The sequence below is a fragment of the Pongo abelii genome, chromosome 18 (assembly GCF_028885655.2).
Source record: "Pongo abelii isolate AG06213 chromosome 18, NHGRI_mPonAbe1-v2.0_pri, whole genome shotgun sequence".
In the NCBI taxonomy this organism is placed as follows: domain Eukaryota; kingdom Metazoa; phylum Chordata; class Mammalia; order Primates; family Hominidae; genus Pongo; species Pongo abelii.
The window spans coordinates 52,264,841-52,286,004 of NC_072003.2; the positions used below are offsets into that span (position 1 = coordinate 52,264,841).

General features: G+C 41.5%; 1 protein-coding gene and 1 pseudogene across 1 annotated transcript in view; both read right to left on the reverse strand.

Annotated features, from left to right (window-relative positions):
• Window positions 1–21,164, reverse strand: part of CHD9NB (CHD9 neighbor) — an 86,954-nt gene that overhangs the window by 42,025 nt on the left and 23,765 nt on the right. The window lies entirely within an intron of this gene.
• On the reverse strand, window positions 2,392–3,284 carry LOC100443084 (mitochondrial carrier homolog 2-like; annotated as a pseudogene).

Consider the following 21,164-nt stretch of genomic DNA (forward strand, 5'->3'; position numbering starts at 1 on the left):
CATTATTATACTGTGAGCTTTTGCACTGCAAAAGGAACAGTCGGCAGAGTAAACAGACAACCCACAGAGTGGGAGAAAATCTTCACAATCTATATATCTGACAAAGGACTAATATCCAGAATCTACAATGAACTCAAAGAAATCAGTGAGAAAAAAACAAGCAATCCCATCAAAAAGTGGGCTAAAGACATGAATAGACAATTCTCAAAAGAAGATATTCAAATTGCCAAGAAACATGAAAAAATGCTCAACATCACTAATGATCAGGGAAATGCAAATCAAAACTACAATGTAATACCACCTTACTCCTGCAAGAATGACTGTAATCAAAAAATCAAAAAACTGTAGACGTTGGCATGGATGTTGTGATCAGGGAACACTTCTACACTGCTGGTGGGAATGTAAACTGGAACAGCCACTATGAAAAACAGTGTGGAGATTCCTTAAAGGACTAAAAGTATAACTACCATTTGATCCAGCAATCCCACCATTGGGTATCTACCCAGAGGAAAAAAAAGTCATTATATGGAAAAGATATTTGCACACACATGTTTATAGCAGCACAATTCACCATTGCAAAATTGTGGAACCAACCCAAATGCCCGTCAATCAACGAGTGAATAAAGAAACTGTGGTATATTTATATGATGGAATACTACTCAACCATAAAAAGGAATGAATTAATGCATTCACAGCAACCTGGATGAGATTGGAGACTATTATTCAAAGTGAAGTAACTCAGGAATGGAAAACCAAACATCGTGTGTTCTCACTGATATGTGAGAGCTAAGCTCTGAGGACACAAAGGCATAAGAATGATACAATGGAAATGGACTTTGGGGACTTGGGGGAAGCATGAGGGAGGACAAGGGATAAAAGGCTATAAATATGGTGCAGTGTATACTGCTTGGGTAATATGTGCACCAAAATCTCACAAATCACCACTAAAGAATGTACTCATGTAACCAAACACCACCTGTACCTCAATAACTTATGGAAAAATTATTTATATATAAAAGTGGGGTATTGAACTCCCCTACTATTATTGTGTTGCTACTTCTCCCTTCAGATTAATTAATATTTGCTTTCTGTATGTAGGAGCTCCAGTGTTGGGTGCATGTATATTTACAATTGTTACATCCTCTTAATGCATTGACCGCTTTACAGTTATATATAAGTCATTATATAAAGACTTTTGTTGTCTCCTTTTACAGTTTTTGGCTTAGTCATTTTGTCTGACATGAGTATAGTTATCCCTACTCCCTTTTGGTTTCCAGTTGCATGGAGTATCTTTTTCCATTCATTCCCTTTCAGTCTATATGTGTCCTTGAAGCTGAAATGAGTCTCTTGTAGGCAGCATATTGGGTCTTGTTGCTTTAATCCCCTCAGATACTCTATGTCTTTTTATTGGAGAATTTAATTCATTTACATTCAAGGTAATTATTGAGAGGTGAGGACTTACTATTACCATTTGTTCATTGTTTTCTGGCTGTCTTGTTGATTTTTTGTTCCTTTCTTCCTCTCTTGCTGTATTCCTTTGTGATTTGATGATTTTCCGTAGTGAGATGTTTTGATTCCTTTCTCTTTATCTTTCGTGTGTCTACTATAGGTTTTTGCTTTGTGGTTACTGTGAAGCTTACATTAAACAACTATAGTTATAACAGTCTATTGTAAGCTGATAACAACTTAACTTTGATTGCATACAAAAACTCTACACCTTTACCCCACACACACATTTAATGTTTATAATGTCACAATTTACATCTTATTATATCATGTATCCATTAACAAATTCTTGTAGCTGTAGTTACTTTTAATAGTTTTGTCTTTTGAACCTTTATACTGGAGTTAAGTATTCTGAATTTGAATGTATTAAGTATTCTGAATTTGACTGCACACTTATTTTTAATGGTGAGTTTCATACTTTTATGTTTTCATGTTACTAATTAGCATCCTTTCATTTCAGCTTGAAGAACTCCCTTTAGCATTTCTTGTAGGCAGGTATAGTAGTGATGAATTCCCTCAGCTTTTATTTGTCTGGGAAACTCTTTACCTCTCTTTCATTTCTGAAAGACCGCTTTGCCAGCTAAAGTATTTTGGTTGGCAGTTTTTCCTTTCAGCACTTTAAATATATCATTCCATTACCTCCTGGCCTACAAAGTTTCTGCTGAGAAACCCACTGACAGCTTTCTATGGCTGTCATATAAGGAGTCTCCTTATATGCACCTCTTTCCTCTTACTGCTTTCAAACTTCTCTGTCTTTGATTCTTCCCTGATATTAAGTGATTATTTTAAATGCATGCCACGTTGTACAGAAATCAACACTCTCTCCCATAATTCTGTGCATCTGGGACTATAGAAATATCACTGTCCCTGTCCCACATATTCAAATTACATTCTCAAGTCACAATAATAAGTCTTCCCAAAGGGGACCTTCCAGAAAAGCAAGCTTTTTCCTCAGCTCATATTTTCCTGTATTGTAGCATGCACCAACAATCTATGCAAGAAGTATACATTGGGCAATAAGGAAAGGATCCACCAGCAAGCCCTCGGCTGTCGACAGGCATAAAATTAGAGACAAACACAAGAGATTAGCTCAACATACTGGCAAAAGTTTCTGCAACAACTTGGGAATCATTCTTTATTTCATTCATGGTGGAAACCCCATTGTTCAGTACATAGATATTGATGAGGTAAGCCAGTGAGTTACTGAGCTACAAAGAAATGATGTCACCTTGGAGCTGAGGCACAAGACCCATGAAAAATCCTAGGATGCCCTCTCCCTGATAAATGGTTGCTATGGAATCACAAAGTCTGCAGTACTTGGGTTCTCTGCCAATGAATTGTACCTAGGTGATAATTTGGAAGGGATTTGTGATGAGGACAGTAGCAAAATGAGTGATTATCTCTCAAATTGCCTTCTTGATAACTTGGTCAAAGGAAGATGAGACTTCTTTCTGTACATTACCAGGTCCTAACTCCTCAATCTTGTCACATTCCTGATAATGCTGTAAAACTTTACCGTGAATCATATTTTCAAGGACTCCTGAACACAGCCTTGGAGTTCATGCTTCCCGTGTGCTAAGGCCTCCCATTGATGCTCATAATGTGCTAAGCACAACTAAAGACACCAGGAAGCTGACATACCACCCAAAAATATGTTGTCTTACTGTTGGAAAACCAGGCTCATCTCCCACTTGGATGAGCGCTTTCACATATATAGGCGACTGAGACTGGATGGTGAGATCAGAGCCCAGAAGCACCTGACTGGCTACATCTGCCATAATGTCACCTTAAAATGGGTCTCTTTGATTTTTAACAGTTTGACTATAATGAATCTTGGTGAAGTCTTCTTTGGACTGAACCTGTTTGGAAATCTTTCAGCTTCATGTATCTGAATGTCTATATCTCTCCCCAGATATGGGGAGTTTTCAGCCATTATTTATTCATTGTTATTTTTGTTGTTTTGAGACAGGGTCAGGTCTTGATCTGTTGCCCAGGCTGGAGTGCAGTGGTGTGATCATGGCTCACTGCAGCCTGAACCTCCCAGGCTCAACTGGGCCTCCCAACCTCAGCCTCCTGAGTAGCTGGGACTACAGACATGCACCAACATGCCTGACCAATTTATTATTTTTAATTTTTAGAGATGAGATCTTGCTATGTTGCCCAGGCTGGTCTCAAACTCCTGGGCTGAAGCAATCCTCCCAACTTGGTCTCCCAAAGTCCTGGGATTACAGGCATGAGCCACCATGCCTGGTCCCATTACTTATTTAAATAAACTTTCTGCCTCATTCTCAATCTCTTCTTCTTCTTGATTTTGTAATGTGAATGTTAGCTCCCTTGATGGCGTCCCATAAATCTCATAGACTTTTTGATTCATTTTCATTCTTTTTTCTTTTTCCTCCCCGACTGGATATTTTCAAACGATCTGCCTTTGAGCACACAGATTCTTTCCTCTGCTTGATCAAGTTTGCTGTTGATGTTGTTTCTTTTTTATGATTTCTACCTCTTTCTTAAACTGTCATTTTGTTAATTTCTGTTTTTCTGATTTTGTTGACCTGTCTGTGTTCTCTTGTAGCATACTGAGTTTCCTTAAAACAATTATTTTGAATTCCCTGTCAAGCAATTTGTGTCTCTCTCTTTTTGGGGGGTTAGTTACTGAAAAAGTATTGTGTTCATTTGGTGGTGACATGTTGCCTTCATTTTTTGTGTGTTTCTTGTTGCTTTGCATTGATGTCTACACATTTAGTGGGGCTATCACCTCCTCTAGACTTTGTTGACTGGTTTCAGTAGAAGACCTTCACTTATGGGTGAGTATAAGGGCTCTAGCTGAGTGGAGTGCAGCGGTACTGTGTCTGGTAAAGGCACAGCAACATAGTCTGTGCAGCTCTGTCAGCTAAGGTCAGTGTTGGTGAAGACTGCAGGACTTCTCAACGGCCAGAGTTGTGGGTGTCCACAACAGCAACAAGAGCTTTTGGGGTCTTCAGGGCTGAATGCTTCAGCGTCCTCATGGTCTTTTTTTCTCCCACAGAAGAAGTCATGGTCAAAGGGATCTCTCTTGGCACTAGCTCATAAGTGTGCTCACAGTGGAGGTGGCACCAATTTTTGATGCACAGTCCTGTGTGGCTGATACTGGTAGCCACCACCGTGCATCTTTGCTTCCAGCCAGCTCCAGATATCTCAGCTATGCCCATCTCCTCAGTGATCATTCTCTGGTTTTTGCTCCACTGTATTGCTGTAGGCTTGTAATCAGACTCTTGAGCCAACCCAAGGATATTTTCATTTATGGATGACTGTCTAAGTGTTTTTTTTTTTTTTTAGGACATGGTGGTGCATGGCTGCAGTCCCAGCTACTCAGAAGGATGAGGCAGGAGGATCGCTTGAGCCCAGGAGTTGGAGGCTGCAGTGAGCTATGATTGTGCCACTGCACTCCAGCCTAGGTGACAGAGTGAGACCTTGTCTCTTAAATAAATAAAGTAGAATATATATAATTAGGAGGGAAACAGTGGGTACAAATGGACATAAAGATTAGAATGATAGACATTGGATACTACAAAATGTTGGAGGGTGGGAGTGGGGTGGGGGTTGAAAAATTACCTATGGTTACAATGTTTACTATTCGGGTGATAGGTAGGTACACTTAATGCCCAGATTTCACCACTACATGACATAAGCATGTAAGAAAACTACACTTGTATCCCTTAATTTTTTTAATTTTTTAATGTAAAGAAAAAACTTGAGGATGCCACAGGTTTTGGTGGGCCAGGGAGAACATCGCAGGGAAGAAAATGAGCACAGAAAGGAAAAAATGGGAGCGTGGTACATAGACTTCATCTACTTTGCAGTTCTGCTTGACCTTTAATTAAAATGGAGATGAGACTAATGACTAAGAACTGTCAAGTTTTGAATAGTGAGAGTGTCAGACTTCAGAATCAAACCCAAACAGCTTTCTTTTCAATTAAAAGAAAACTCAATATTCTAATTTTTCTTCCACCTAACAGGTCCTCTGCTTGCACACACATCACTTCGCTTTCCTTTCTCTGTGGTCTGAAGAGTTAGAGAAATTGTTTTAGATTCCACCCATCCCAAGTTATGCACTTATGATTTTTTTTTCTCAACTGACCTCATTTAGCAGGGTGGAAGGCAGCTTTTCCTAGTCTATTAAGACTTCAATAAAATCATCCATTTCTAGTTAACTGGAATAGTATTCACATTTAGACCTGCATATTAATTGGCTGATAACGAGATGATAAAGCTGCTTTTCTCTGCAGGTGTACCAATCAATTTCAATGAAACAGAAAAAATGAGTTCTTTTCTTGTTGCATCTGAAATTAAAAAGTGATTTATATTTTCTAATAAAGTGGTTTTCATTGATCTCCTTCTGAAAACGTATGGTTTCATTTGCACCCTTTTAAATTATAATAGTTTCCGTTTGTAAAAGAATGATTTTCCAATATCATTTCTGGCTTCCAATTGATGATTAACTTTAATATGGATTTGAAGGGAAATGTTTGGAGGGAGGGGAAGTGTAGGGTATTAAGAACCTCCATCTCCCCTAGACCAAAAAAGCCTGCTAATTTTAATGAACTTAATATCCTCAAACTACAGAATTATTTTCCTAAATACAGTGTTTTGTCAAAGGAAGTTATGTTTTTCCCCCAAGAAATCTGTTTCTCTATTTCACAAGTTTCCTTTTGTCGTAGAATTTTATGCCTGTACCAATTGTTTTCCATTTTTGTTGTGTCAGCCTGGCTGCAGGGCAAATGTGGAAAGGAGAGTTTTGTGTCTTTCTTCTCCCTGTCACCAACAACAAATTCTTACTTGGAGATGCTCAAAGAATCCTGTTGTTATCAGCTGAATTCTGACAGTGTGAAAACTGGCAAAGCAGCTACATTTCACTTTAATTTAATATTATGGTCTTCTAAGCCATAATAATTAAGCAGCCATGAAAGGAAGCTATATTCAGAACATGCGATGGAAAATTGCAGAGTCCGGGGCTGCTGTTGAGGGATCTGGGTCATCTCATTTCTCGGCCACCTAGAGGCATCTGGATTCACAGTCAGGCTGCAAACAGGTGTTGAGTGGAGTTAAGAGACCATGCGGGCATTAGACCTAATTTAAAACAGATACCAGAGGCTTTATCTGTTTAACCACAAAGGAGAAGAATGTTGGCTGATAAATGAAATCATGAATGGATGGATGGAGATGGATGAATGAATGAATGAATGGATGGATGGATGAATTTATGGAAAGGCAATTTGCAGCTCTGATGTAAAGCTCACCTTTGTGATATGATTTGAGTGCCCCCTACGCTCAAAAATATTTCCCTCCCTCTAAGTCTCACAGTGCATGAATATTTCCTAGTAGTCCCAGGTGTTTTTGCCTGGATTAAATATTCCCTTCCTATAAATTATTTTTTAATGTACTTTGAAGAGGCACGACTTGGATGGGCAACATTTCAGTGGACTTGTTCATCACCTTCTTCCCCATGTATCAAGCTATTGTGGACTACAAAATGACAAGGGGCTTGAGAGCAGAGCCAGAAACACGGCAAAAGTTTAGAAAAAGTGCTGTGGGGGTGGCTAGTGATGAAGAAAACCCCCTCAGCCCTGCAGAGCATCCTGAGGTTTTTTTTTAATTTTGTTGTTTCTAATTTTTGTGGGTACATAATAGGTGTATATATTTACAAGGTACATAAGATATTGTGATACAGGCATTTAATGCATAATAATCACATCATGGTAAATTGGGTGTCCCCTCAAGCATTTATCCCTTGTGTTACAAACAATCCAATTATACACTTTTAGTTATTTTTAAATGTACAATTAAATTATGATTGACTACAATAATTTATAATTTATTATTGACTATAATAGTCACCCTGTTGTGCTATCAAATGCTAGGTCTTACGCTTTCTAACTATTTTTTGCATCCATTAACCATCCCCACTTCCCCACTACCACCCCTCTGGAAACCTTCTCAGCCTCTGGTAACCATCCTTCTACTCTCTATCTCCATGAGTTTAACTGTTTTAATTTTTAGCTTCCACAAATAAGTGAGAACATGCAAAGTTTGTCTTTCTGTGCTTGGCTTATTTCACTTAACATAATGACCTCCAATTTCATCCATGTTGTTACAAATGACAGGATCTCATTCCTTTCATGGCTGCATAGTACTCCATTGTGTATATGTACCACATTTTCTTTATCCATTCATCTGTTCATGGGCATTTATGTTGCTTCCAACTCTTAGCTCTTGTGAACAGTGCTGGAACGAACATGGGAGTACAGATACCTCTTCAATATATTGATTTTCTTTCTTTTGGGAATATGCCCAGCAGTGGGATTGCTGGATTGTATGTTGGCTCTATTTAGTTTTTTTGAGGAAACTCCAAACTGTTTTCCATAATGGTTGTAATAATTTACATTTCCACCAACAGTGTACAAGGTCAGAGGACCCAGTTTTTAGTCACAGTCCCAGATGTAGTACTTTTCAGATCACTAGACCAGCTCATTTTCGCTCCTCTAAACTTACAAAAAATAATTTTCAAGACCAGCCAGTGCTGAGGATTGATGATTTCCCTCTCAGCTTGAAAATTAAAATGAGGGGCTGGGCATGGTGATGCACACCTGTAATCCCAGCATTTTGGAAGGCCAATGCAGGAAGATCACTTGAGGCCAGGAGTTCAAGACCAGACTTGGCAACATGGTGAAACCCTGTTTCTACTAAAAAACATCAAAAATTAGCTAGGCATGGTGGTGCATGCCTGTAGTCCTAGCTACTCAGGAGGCTGAGGCAGGTGGATCACTTAAGCCTTGGAGGTCAAAGCTGCAGTGAGCTGAAATCACATCACTGCACTCCAACATGGGCAACAGAGCAAGACCCTGTCTCAAAAAAAAAAGAAAAATCATGACAAAAATTAAAAATAAATGTAAAAGTAAAACAGAGGAGGGTTTATTGAGCACCTATTGTATGCCATGCACTTTCCACACATTATCTAAGTTAGTCTTCAACATAATCCCACTTCTATGCCCATTTTATAGTGGAGGACACTTTGACTTGAGGGAGACGATTTGTTTTCCCAGGGATACACAGAAAGTAAGGGACAGAGCCAGGATTCAGACCCAAATATACATGACTCTTCAAAGTCCACGCTACAAACTCCACTCCACCTCCTACTCTGTGCTACTATTAAAAATAAACACTTTTGAGAAATTCTACAAGGCAAATAACACAATTTTTTCAGAAAATAAATTGCAAGGGAAAGGGAGGAACTTGTAAGTTAAAGAGACTTAAAAGACCTATCAATCAAATGCAATATATGTACTTAGCTTGAAGTCTGATTCAAAGAGGTGAATTTACTTTTTTAAAAGAAAAAGGAGAGATGACTCAATCAGAGAAATTTAATCAGACATTTGAGGATGTTAAGTAATTATTGCTAATATTTTTGGTTGATAGTAATACTCTGTTTTCTTAAACAGAAGAGTCATATTGAAGCCTTCGTGATTGAAGTAACATGATATCTAAGATTGGCTTCAAAAGGATCCAGTGAAGGCTGGGCATGGTGGCTCACACCTGTAATCCTAACACTTTGTGAGGCCAAGGTGAGAGGATTGCTTGAGGCCAGGAGTTTTGAAACCACCTCGGACAACATGGTGAGACTCTGTCTCCATGAAAAAAAAAAAAAAGGGTGTGTGTATGTGTGCGCACATGCGTGTGTGTGTGTGTAAAGAATCCAGTAAGGGCCAGGCGCAGTGGCTCACACTCATAATCCCAGCACTTTGGGAGGCCAAGGCAAGTGGATCACTTGAGGTCAGGAGTTCGAGACCAGCCTGGCTAACATGGTGAAACCCCGTCTCTACTAAACATACCAAAAAATTAGCCAGGCATGGTGCTGTGTGCCTGTAATCCCAGCTACTCAGGAGGCTGAGACAGGAGAATCACTTGAACCCATGAGGCAGAGGTTGCAGTGAGCCAAGATCATGCCACTGCACTCCAGCCTGGGCAACAAGAGCGAAACTCCGTCTTTAAAAAAAAAAGAATTCAGTAGGTTAAGTGATGCATGACTGAAAATAAATACATAAAAATAAAAAACACAGAATCCAGTGGAGAGGGGAGGCATGGATATAACATGATTGTTTATATAATTGCTAAAGCTGGGTATTGAATACTAGGAGGTTCATTTACTAGTCTCAACTTTTATATAAATTTGAAAGTTTCTAAAATAGAAAATATATTTTAAAAGCAAAACAAAAAAAGTGAATGGAAAACTGACACTATTTTTTTTTTTTTTTTTTTTTTTTTTTTTTGAGACAGGGTCTCACTCTGTCACCTAGGCTGGAGTGCCGTGGTGTAATCTTGACTCACCGCGGTCTTGAACTCCCAGGCTCAAGAGATCCTCCTGCCATAGCCCCCTGAATAGTTGCTATTACAGGCACACACCACCATGCCCGGCTAATTTTTTTAAGTTTTTGTAGAGACAGGGTCTCGCTATGTTGCCAAGGCTAGTCTTGAACTCTTGGCCTCAAGAGGTCCTCCTGCCTCAGCTTCCCAAAGTGCCAGGATTACAGGTCTGAGCCTCTGTGCCCAGCCACATCACTCCATTTTAAAAAGCAATTGATTCATGCACAACTCTAAATGCACTAAAAACCACTGAACACTTTAAAAGAATGAACATTATAGTATGTGAACTACATCTCAGTCAAGTTTTTTAAATAATCTAAACAAAAGACACTAAAGTATATTAAAATACAGCCAAGTCCGGGCGCTGTGGCTCATACCTGTAATCCCAACACTTTGGGAGGCCGAGGTGGGCAGATCACAAGGTCAGGAGATCAAGACCATCCTGGCTAACACAGTGAAACCCCGTCTCTACTAAAAATACAAAAACTTAGCCGGGCCTGGTGGCACGCGCCTGTAGTCCCAGCTCTCAGGAGGCTGAGGCAGGAAAATCACTTGAACCCAGGAGGCAGAGGTTGCAGTGAGCCAAGATCCCGCCACTGCGCTTCCACCTGGGTGACAGAGCAAGACTCCACCTCAAAAAACAAACAAACAAACAAGAAAATACAGCCAATACATCATTTCCTAATTTTTCATGTAATACCTGTTAGTTGATTACTTTTAATAAGTGAACACACACATAGTAGGGGGAAGAAATAAAGAAACCAACACTGTCCTTTTCTGTCCTTTCTCATAAGTTCTGGACTGTTATTCAAACTCCTTGAAAAAAAAAAGTGTAAACTATGAAAACAAATGAAATTATTAAAAGCACATTCTCTTCTCATTCTTCTTCAAAAAATGGAGACTTGCTGTGCAGCCTTTAAGATTTTGCAAAGAAATAAAGGAGAAAGGAGGAGACATTGTTCTATGTCTGCGGCCTCAGCCCCTGGAAGAACTGCACAGATGCCCAGGCTTGAGAGAAGCACTCAGCCTACTCTGAGGAGGGAATCAGCCTCTGCTCACTTCGGCCTCCCTTCAAGTTCCCATCTCCTGCCCAAAGACAATTGTGGCCAGAGTGCTCACACCTCCTGCCATTGCACCGCACACATGCTAATTAAAGCCCTTAGAGGGTCTTTATTGCTCTAAAGATAAAGACCAACAACAGAACTGTGGCCTAAAAATCCCGGCATGGTGTGAGCTCTGGCTAGCTTTCCAGCTTCATCTCACACCCATGGCTGTCTCTGAGCTCCAGGAATACTGACTCTGTCCTCCAAGTGGTTAAAGGTCCTTCTACCACAGGGCCTTTGCACGTGCTGACCCCTCAGTCTGGCTAATATCTACTTATTCTTGACATCTTGAGATCTCAGGTCACACAAAGCTTTCCTCAGATGTGTCTTGATGTGTCAAAGTCAAACTCCCTGTTATTTATTCTGAAACATTTATCAGTTGGAGTTTTACATTTACTTATTCCATTATTTCATTAATGTCCCAACTAGGCTATATGCCCCATGAAGAATGAGACATGTCGCTTTTGCTGACCACTGGCTCCCACAGAGTCTCCCCAGAGTCACCCCACAAAGCCTTGTATATGGTATGCAGACAACATTTGTCAAATGACAAATAAGGAGTTTATGAAACAAGAATGAATGAATGAATCATTGAAACTTCCAAATCCACTGACCCCTGCAATCACTGTTTCAGAACTTACACAGGCGCTGTCAAAGTGTCTCCTCTTGCAAATCTGAGAGTTTTTCCTTTTTCTCAAAAAAACTTTGAGACGGAGTCTTGCTCTGTCTCCCAGGCTAGAGTACAGTGGCACGATCTCAGCTCACTGCAACCTCCATCTCCTGGGTTCAAAAGATTCTTGTGCCTCAGCCTCCCGAGTAGCTGGGATTACAGGCACGTACCACCACGCCCAACTAATTTTTGTATTTTTGGTAGAGATGGGATTTCACCATGTTGGCCAGGCTGGTCTCAAACTCCTGGCCTCAAGTGATCCATCTGTTTCAGCCTCCCAAAGTGCCAGGATTACAGGCCTCAGCCATCATGCCCAGCCTCAAAGATACCATTTTTTTTTAATCCACCTCCAAAACAACCCACTTAAGAATAACTTATCAGTGGTCTCCCTGGCACAAATCCATTTCATGGAAATAATTTTTAGTACTTTAATGACGCCTTTCTGCCCTACAGCATATGACAATAAGGAATAATTAGCTCCACAACTATAATATGAAAAGGGTGGAATGCATTTAAATTGGAATTGATTTTTGTTTAATCTGTATTTTCATGGGCAGAAATTGGGTTTCTCTCAGCCACTTCATTACAAAGGACAAGTTGATGTCGCTTTTGGGATGTTGGAAGTCCTCCCTTCCAATAGAGGAAGGGCCAGAACTCACCTTCAACCTAGTTTGACTTTTCTTAGAGTTATTGTTTCCTGCACAGGTATGCCCTGAACTTGGTCCTCAACCTACCACTGATATAATAAATGTCTGATCTCAGGTGTGTACACCCCTTCTATCATTTATATGACTTATGTCCTGCTCATGACTTAGGTCCTGCCCAGGGTCATTGGCCTCAGGAAGTAAATCTTTTTCTGTAGGTTCCTGAGTATGGGCCCCTGACACAATTGAGTACTTTAATATAGGCTAGTTTCTGCCAAGAATAATGACCAGAGAATAGATGGGTGGGCAGGAGTCATGGCCTCAGCTCTGCAAATTGTTTCTCTTTGTCCATCCTAAATAATAAAAATACCACCTTGGCCGGGCACGGTGGCTCACGCCTGTAATCCCAGCACTTTGGGAGGCCGAGTGGGTGGATGACCTGGGATCAGGAGTTGGAGACCAGCCTGACCAACATGGTAAAACTCCATCTCTACTAAAATACAAAAAAAAAAAAAAAAAAAAATTAGCTGGGCATAGTGGTAGGCACCTGTAATCCCAGCTACTCAGGAGGCTAAGGCAGGAGAATTGCTTGAACCCAGAAGGTGGAGGTTGCAATGAGCCGAGATTGTACCACTGCACTCCAGCCTGGACAACAAGAGCAAAACTTCGTCTCAAATAAATAAATAAATAAGATAAAAATAAAAATACCACAATGTACAGAGCTCCTTAACTCAGCATGTACAATGAAATCACTTATAGGACATTTTGAATGACACCAACCCTCAAATCAGATTTTCCAGAAATAGGGACTAGGGCATCTATATGTTTTTCTGCTCTGTTTTGTTTTGGTTTTTTTGAGACAGATTCTGGCTCTGCCACCCAGGCTGCAGTGCAGTAGGGCAATCTCGGCTCAATGCAACCTCCACCGCCGGGGTTCAAGTGATTCTCCTGCCTCAGCCTCCTGAGTAGCTGGGACTACAGGCGCACACCACCATGTCTGGCTAATTTTTGTATTTTCAGTAGACATGGGGTTTCACCATGTTGGTCCGGCTGGTCTTGAACTCCTGACCTCAAGTGATCCACCCGCCTTGGCCTCCCAAAGTGCTAGGATTACAGGCATGAGCCACTGCACCCAGCTGGCATCTATATTTTTAAAACACCACAGTGGTGCTGATATGTAAGTAAGATCGAGAGCCACTGACACAACAGCTCTCTACAACTTGCAAAAAACTTTCACCCTATTCCCAAAGGGTTAAGTACTAATTGCCCCATTGTGCAGATATGAAAACAGAGGTTCAGAGGTTAGTGACTTGCCCAAGGACACACAGTTTGCAAGTGAACTTATCTAGAATCAAACAGGAATGTCAGCCTCAAAGTCTTTTAATCCAGAATGAATGGAGGCTGATGTATACTCCGTGGCCAAAAAGAATGATGATTAAAAGCAATGTAGCCTGAGGCTCCTTAACTGGGTTGCTAATGAGCTGGTGGTGCTTTTAATTTATTTTCAAGTATTTTGAAGAATAATCCAGAACCTGTCATCCTTTTGAGGTGGTTCCTTTCACAAAGTTGTGGTTAGTGTTGTGTGTGGCCTTGCTACCTTGTCCACACTGCTGATTATAGCAGGCAGGACATACGACAGACCAATGACCTCTAAAAAGGCCACTTACAACCAGATAGATGGTGGACGATTTCTTGATCACTCCCTGATCACTACGAATCAGCAGCTCACGATAAACCTTTAGTAAGGCCTCTGGGGTGGCAACTGGGGAAGGGCAGCAGAAGTGAAGGGGCAGTAGCTGGAAGTCAGAAACAGAGGGAGAGCCATTGGAAAGAAGCACACAGCAAGAGTCATATGTCCAACCGCATCACCAGATTAGGGATAGCGGATGCTCACCGTAAGGGGTGACAAGATTGTCAGGTCACTATTGCTGCTTTGAATCCCAAACTCATTTTAGAGACATAGCTTGTGCAATTTTTTGGACAACTTTCCGTCTCCTTCACATCCCTAGGTATTCCTAAAATTAACTTCCCACATCATCCTCCTTGCACCTGAGAAGTCCAGTTAAGGAGTGGCCATAACAAGGCATCCCCCCGCTTGCTGAACACCTCAAAGGAGAATTCTTTGGCCTCTGTTCAAAGAAAGGTATCTGGGTGGCTTTGGAGCTTCCCAGAATCCTCTGCACCTCTGAGAAACCGCAGGGCATCCACCATTGTCCAAGACCACTGCCTGGTGGAGCAGCTCTGCATTCCTTTGCCTCTGTTGCCCTCTAGTGCTCGCTCCCTGTAGTTATCTTTACATACCATTTCCTTTTTGGTGTTAAGTTTAGGAATCCAAAATCTGGAACAAAAACTTCTTACAAGTTTATCCAGCCTGGGGGCGGTTGCTCATGCCTGAAATCCCAGCACTTTGGGAAGCTGAGGCAGGTGGATCACCTGAGGTCAGGAGTTCGAGACCAGCCTGGCCAACATGGCAAAACCCCATCTCTACTAAAAATAAAAAAAAAATAGCTGGGTGTGGTGATGTGTTCCTATAATCCCAGCTACTCAGTAGTCTGAGGCAGGAGGATCACTTGAACCTGGCAGGCAGAGGTTGCAGTGAGCCAAGATGCACCACTGCGCTCCAGCATGTGTGAAAAAGCAAAATTCCATCTCAGGAAAAAAAAAAAAAAGTGTATCCATTACTTCATGGAAATTCATCTAGCAGTACCTATATGATATGTTCGCTTTTCTGTACATATCTTAAAAGCATTTTAAAATCTCTCCATGCATTCATCTGTCAAATATTTACTGAGTGAGTGCCTACCATCGGACAGAAAGGCTCCCTTTTAAGTAATAGAAAATACAGTTCCTGCCCTCATGGAGACCTAGCAGGGGAGACTGACAGTAGATCTCATAAACAGATGTGAAATGATAATTGTGACCACGCTGCAAAGGAGAGGTGCATGGGAGGCCTGTTAGGGAGATCCGGGGGAGCTTCTCTGGAGAAGTGAGAATGGACTAAAATATGAAGGACCAGAGTTAGGATGTTAGAAAAAAAAGAGGGGCCAGGGACAGCAGCAAGTGCAAGAACACCCCTGTGTCAAAAAAGGAGTAGGATGCATTTGAAGATGTGAAAGCAAGCCCCTTTAGCTGGAATGTGAAAAGTAGGGGTTTGGGGCACCACGGGAGGACAGGCTGGAGGGACAGCTGAGGGACAGCCTTTACGTGGCCTGGTTGACCACATAAGAATTTTGGTCTTTAAGAGGGTACTCCCTTTGCAAACCCCCACCTTTGTGTGGCAAATGGGAAATTGAAAGTACATCTGATTGGATGCAAAAAGCATGGGAGTGTAACTGTGTAACTTCACTTCAGCCTCTGATTGCAGGCCAAGTCTTCGTTTGCATAGAAGTGTAACCTTTGTAGCTTCAGCCTCTGATTGGCTGCTTTCCACAAGCAATCAGACTGATCATGGGCCACCATTTCATTTACCTGAGGCGAGCACCAAGTGGCCAATGGGAAGCCTCTAGTGGGTATTTGGACCAGAAAAGATTCTGTATTGGGGCCCTTGAGCTGCTGCTCCAACCAGCTCCCAAACTGTGAAGTGTACTTTCATTTCAATAAATCCTTGCTTCCCTTAAAAAAAAAAAAAAAAGAATTTCGGTCTTTATTAAAACAAAGAGTGCTTGATTGTCTTATTTTGTTGGAGAAGAAGGTAGGTGATCAGATTTGGGTTTTGGAAAGATCCCGCTAGTTTTGCGTGGAAGACGGATTGAAGCAGGACCACAGCTTTACAGGAGACAAGGTCAAAGGTCATTATTCTTGTAGTCCTAGTGAAAGATGATAGTGACTTGGGCTCAGTGACAGCAGCAGAAGTGGAAAAAAGGAGATGGAGTCAAGATAGAGGATAATGGGGCTTGGTGGTGCACTGCATGTGAAAGGATGGAGAAGGACAGGGGTGTGTCAAGGATGATTCAGAATTCTGATTTCAGTAACAGGATAGACAGTGGTATCATTTCCTTTTTTGTTGTATTTTTTGTTTGTTTTGTTTTGTTTTGAGACACGATCTTGCTCTGTCACCCAGACTGGAGTGTAGTGGTGCAAGCACAGGTCACTGCAGTCTCAACGTTCTGGACTCAAGTGATCCTCCTGCCTCAGCCTCCTGAGTAGCTGGGACTACAGGCACGCGCCACCATGCCCAGCTAATTCATTTTTAATTTTTTGTAGAGATGGGGTCTCACTGTGTTGCCCAGGCTGGTCTCAAACTCCTGGCCTCCAGCAATCCTCTCACTTCAGCCTCCCAAAGTCCTGGGATTACAGACATGAGCCACTATACTTGCCCTTTGTTTCCTATGATAGGGAACATTGGCAGAGAAACAGATTTCAGCGGGTGGGGGATGAGAAAGGCATGAGTTTGGTGTTGGAAAAAGTAAGATTAATGTGCCTTTAGGACATTCAAATGGCTATATCAGTCAATTAATATAGTCAGTAAATACTTACTCAGCCCTTCATATGTGTCAGGCACTACTCTGGGCTTTATCTCCCATAGAGTTTACATTGAGGCTCATCCCTTACCTCTGCTTAGAGCCCTGCCTGCCTGTCCTAGCCAGATAAAAATCCATTGAGTATTCAATAAGCTTTTTCTTGGAGCTGGCTACATATGCGACATTGAGCTCAGTGTTCTACTTGATTAGGTGATTCCATACTTTTTTTGTTTTTCTTTTCTTTTTGTTTTAAGATTCACAGTGGTTCACCACTGTAATCCCAGCACTTTGGGAGGCCGAGGCCAAGGTAGGAGGATCACTTGAGGTCAGGAGTTTGAGACCAGATTATAGGTGGCACATGCCTATAATTCCAGCTTCTTGGGAGGCCAAGGTACCAGAATTGCTTGAACCCTGGAGGCAGAGGTTACAGTGAGCTGAGATTGTGCCACTGCACTACAGCCTGGATGATAGAGCAAGACTCTGTCTCAAAAAAAAAAAAAGATTCATGGATACATGTGCAGGTTTATTACAGTGATAATATTACGTGTGATGCTGATGTTTGTGCTTCTAATGAGTCCATCACCCAAGTAACAAACATAGTACCTGATAGGCAGCTTTTCAACCCCTGCCCCTTCCCCTCCCTTTTTGTAGTCCCCAGTGTCTATTGTTCCCATCTTTGTATCTGTGTACCCAAAGTTTAGCTCCCACTTCTAAGTGAGAACATGTGGCATTCAGTTTTCTGTCCCTGTGTTAGTTTGCATAGGATAATGGCCCACAGTGGGATTCATGTTGCTGCAAAGCACATGAATTTGTTCTTTTTTATGGTTGTGTGATATTCTGTGGTATATATGTACCACACTTTCTTTATCCAATCTACCGTAGATGGGCACCTGGGTTAATTCTATGTCTTTGCTAGTGTGAATAGCAAAATTGCAATAAATGTATGAGTGCTGGAATCTTTTTGGTAGAAAGATTTATTTTCCTTTGGGTATATATCCAGTAGTGAGATTGTTGGGTCAAATGGTAATTCTATTTTTAGTTCTTTCAGAAAGTGGGATTCCATTTCTTTTTTTTTTTTTTTTTTTTTTTGAGATGGAGTCTCACTCTGTCTCCCAGGCTGGAGTGCAGTGGCGCCAATCTCTGCTCACTGCAAGCTCTTCCTCCTGGGTTCACACCATTCTCCTGCCTCAGCCTCCCGAGTAGCTGGGACTACAGGCACCCGCCACCACGCCCGGCTAATTTTTTGTACTTTTAGTAGAGATGGGGTTTCACCATATTAGCCAGGAAGGTCTCAATCTCCTGACCTCATGATCCACCCGCCTCGGCCTCCCAAAGTGCTGGGATTATAGGCGTGAGCCACTGCGCCCGGCCCTTTTCCTTTCTTTTCTTTTCTTTTTTCTTTTCTTTTCTTTTCTTTTCTTTTCTTTTCTTTTCTCCTGAGACAGAGTCTTGCTCTGTCATTCAAGCTGTAGTACAATGGCACAATCATGGCTCACTGCAAACTGGACCTCCCATGCTCAAGCCATCCTCCTACCTCAGCCTCCCAAGTAGCTGGGACTACAGGCACAAACCACCAAGCCCAGCTAATTTTTGTATTTTTTGTAGATACCGGGTTTTTTATGTTGTCCAGGCTGATCACAAACTCCTGGGCTCAAGTGATCTGTCTGCCTTGGCCTCCCAAAGTGCTGGAATTACAGGCATAAGCCACTGTGCTAGGTGGGAAAATTCCATTTCTTACTTCACTTATTGCCTTGCCAAAGTGACTCTTTCCCAGTGGCCCTTCCTGACATTACTCAAAAACCAAACTGGATTATGCTGGATAGGGACCTTGTCATGAAGGTTATCTCTGTTTATCTGGACATCCTAGTAAACTGTTCACATCAGAAGCAGAGGAAAAACACGCTCCTAGTTTCTCAACTATTTAACTGATGATGGTCTGACTTCCAGAAGCATTTCTCCCTGCACATTTTCACACCTTAAGATTCAAGTCTTTTGAGAAGCTGATGAAGAAGGCGAGTGTGGTGGCTCACACCTGTAATCCCAGCACTTTGGAAGGCCAAGGTGGGCAGATCACTTGAAACCAGGGCTTTGAGCCCAGCCTGGCCAATGTGGCAAAACCCTGTCTCTACTAAAAATACAAAAATTAGCCAGGCCTGGTGGCACACAACTATAGTCCCAGCTACTCAGAAGACTGAAGTATGAGAATTACTTGAACCAGGGAGGTGGAGGTTGCAGTGAGCTGAGATCGCACCACAGCACTCCAGTTTGGGTGACAGAGGAGGACTCTGTCTCAAAATAAAATAAAATAAAATAAGTAGTAGCAGAAGCTAATGAAGAAAACCCTGAGAGTTCTCAAACAGAGAAACCAGAAAAAAAGAGTCTTGAGGAGGACAGAAGTTTAGAATCCATCTAATCTGTCTTTCCCAAGGTTAATTCCATGGAACATTGGCTCCTAAAGACACCCAGAAACAAAATGATACTGTGATTCAAAAAGTTGGAAAATCTTTCATGCTTTATTGTCTTCTTACAACTTCATAGGGTACATTAAGACATTAAACAATCTGAAAAGTGGCCAGGCAGGATGGCACACACCTGTAATCCCAGCACTTTGGAAAGCCAAAGCAAAGGATCACTTGAGCTCAGGAGTTTAAGATCAGCCTGGGCAACAGAGTAAGACCTCATCTCCATAAAAAATCAAAAAGAATTAGCCAGTTGTGATAGCATGTGCCTGTAGTCCTAGCTACTCAGGAGGCTGAAGCAGGAGGATTGCTTGAGTCCAGGAATTTCAGACTGCAGTGAGTTATGATCGCGCCACTGCACTCCAGCCTGGGTGACGGAGCAAGACCCTGTCTCAATCAACCAATCAATCAAGGATCTAAAAAGTCCTACAGCAAAGAAACCTGTTTGAAATCCCAAACTTATTCAACTGTCCAACCCTTTTTTCTCATAATAGCTATCAACATGCCTGGGATTATATTCTGGTAAATATATACACTGATATAATGGTTATAATAGTGGCCATTATTATTTATTATTCACTCTATGCTATATATTTATCATCTCATTTAATCCTAAAAATAACCCCGTATTATCATATAATATATTATGTTATATATATGTGTGTGTGTATGTGTGTGTGTGTGTGTGTGTGTAATTAAATAATCCAATTACATTGTAAATTTGCTGAAATTTCAAGTTATTCTGAGCCTCAAGAGAAATGTGGCTCACTGATCCCTGTGTTGTTCCTTACGAGTGGTGAAGTGGGAAATGAAATATGGTCACAGGTTCTTTGAGACTGCTCTGATTGAGGAGCAGGGGTCTGTGTTAGGCTGAATAATGAGTGCCCCACCCCACAAAAAGATGTCTACATGCTAATTCCCAGAATCTGTGAACGTTGCCTTATAGGGCAAAAAGGATTCTGCAGATGTGATTCAGTTAAGAATACCAGAAACAAAGGGACGGCTGGGCACGGTGGCTCATGCCTGTAATCCCAGCACTTTGGGAGGCCGAGGCGGGTGGATCACGAGGTCAGGAGATCAAGACCATCCTGGCTAACGCGGTGAAACCCCGCCTCTTCTAAAAATACAAAAAATTAGCCAGGCGCGGTGGTGGGTGCCTGTAGTCCCAGCTACTCAGGAGGCTGAGGTAGGAGAATGGCATGAACCCAGGAGGCAGAACTTGCAGTGAGCCAAGATCGCGCCACTGCACTCCAGCCTGGGCAACAGAGCAAGACTCTGCCTCAAAACAAAAAAAAACAAGGGGACACAAGAAAACTTTTGAAGGTGATGAACATGTCTATTACCTTGATTGTGGTGATTTCATGGGTATATGCCTAGGTCCAAACTCATTAAATTGTATATATTAAATATATTAAATATGCACAGTTTATTGCGTATCAGTTATACCTCCATAAAGCTATTTTTCTAAGTTAAGGATCTTGACATAGGGATATTATCTTGAACTTTCTGAGTGGGCCCAATGTAATGACAAAGGTCATTACAAGAGAGACCCAGGAGAGTCAGAGTGAGAGCAAGATGTGTGAAGGCTCCCACACATTGCTGGCAGAAATTAAAATGTTACAACTAATTTGAAAAAGTCACCTTTTTTTTCAAGTTAAACCTACATCTACCATATGACCCAGACAATCCACTCCAAGTTATTTACCCAAGAGAAGAGAAAGATTATATGCACACGAGTGCTTGGACATAAATGTTCATAGTAGTTTCATTCATTCACAATAGTTAAAAACTTGTAATGAACCAAATATTCCTCAACAGGTGTTAAATAAACAGATGTTAAGTAAAATAAAGGTTAGTAAACTGTAGTATATCTGTACAATGGAATAGTAGTCAGGTTATTTTAAAACGGGCAAATAATTAGTACA